The sequence below is a fragment of the Bison bison genome, unplaced genomic scaffold (assembly GCF_000754665.1).
Source record: "Bison bison bison isolate TAMUID 2011002044 unplaced genomic scaffold, Bison_UMD1.0 scf7180017852160, whole genome shotgun sequence".
Lineage (NCBI taxonomy): Eukaryota > Metazoa > Chordata > Mammalia > Artiodactyla > Bovidae > Bison > Bison bison.
In genome coordinates this window covers 39,497-40,376 of record NW_011482733.1, presented here as the reverse complement: position 1 = coordinate 40,376, position 880 = coordinate 39,497, and the positions used below count along the sequence as shown (strand labels likewise).

The window sequence follows — 880 nt, the reverse complement described above, 5'->3', positions numbered from 1 at the left end:
CTGATCTTTCTCAGTGATTCTGATATTAAGGCAGATGCTATTTTAAATTTGGTTTGAATGAGAAGTTTGTAATATCTTGGAGAGGCTCCTGAACACTGATAATTAAATTTATGATATTTCTTCAATAAGTTCATTTTCTAAGTGAATAAAAGTTAATGAAAGTATGAAAAATTATATGTATGGGGTATAAAGTTAATACTAATTATTGTTAGCTAGTTGAGGCTAATTAATGGAGAATATTGGTAATCAACAGAGCCTTTCCACTCTGTGACAGTTTTGATGATGAGTAAGTTCTCATGACTAGAAACTATACAGTAAAAAGTGATTGTCCTGAGTAAAGTTTCTTGTCCTTTAGGATGAGGATTTGGGCAGTGGGATAAAAGAGCTGCTTAAGTAGATTGGCAGCTCCTCCTTCTGATGTTCACACTGCCTCCACTTCTACAATGTGACCTTAGCAAATATGATGTCTGTTGGATAGTTTGACCTATTTCCAGTTGGTTAATACTAAGAGGATAGAAATTAGTCTCTAATGAGAAATAAAGTTGTTAAAAGGATACTCTTTGTAGAGCAAAGATTCTCATGCCTGTTGAATATGAAAGTCTTTAAAAGACTTAAAGTGAACCAATAAAATTTATATGGATTGGTGATATTTAAATACTGTGAGAATGTGTCAACACATCTTTCTATTGCAGGAATATTCTAAAATATTAGAAACTACACAGAATGATGGTTGGAGGAACTTGCTTTCAGTTTTTGCTCTGAAATTGACCTATAGTTTTAAGTGAGTCATGATAACTATTTATCTTTTCAATAATAATAACCAGAGCCAACACTTACTGAGTTCTTACAGTGTGCCAAGCATCATGTTAAGTCCTTCACA

General features: G+C 32.7%; 1 protein-coding gene across 1 annotated transcript in view; it reads left to right on the top strand.

Annotated features, from left to right (window-relative positions):
* LOC104997592 (connector enhancer of kinase suppressor of ras 2-like) overlaps positions 1–880 on the top strand; it is a gene marked incomplete at its 5' end in the record, with an annotated part of 32,605 nt that overhangs the window by 5,949 nt on the left and 25,776 nt on the right. The window lies entirely within an intron of this gene.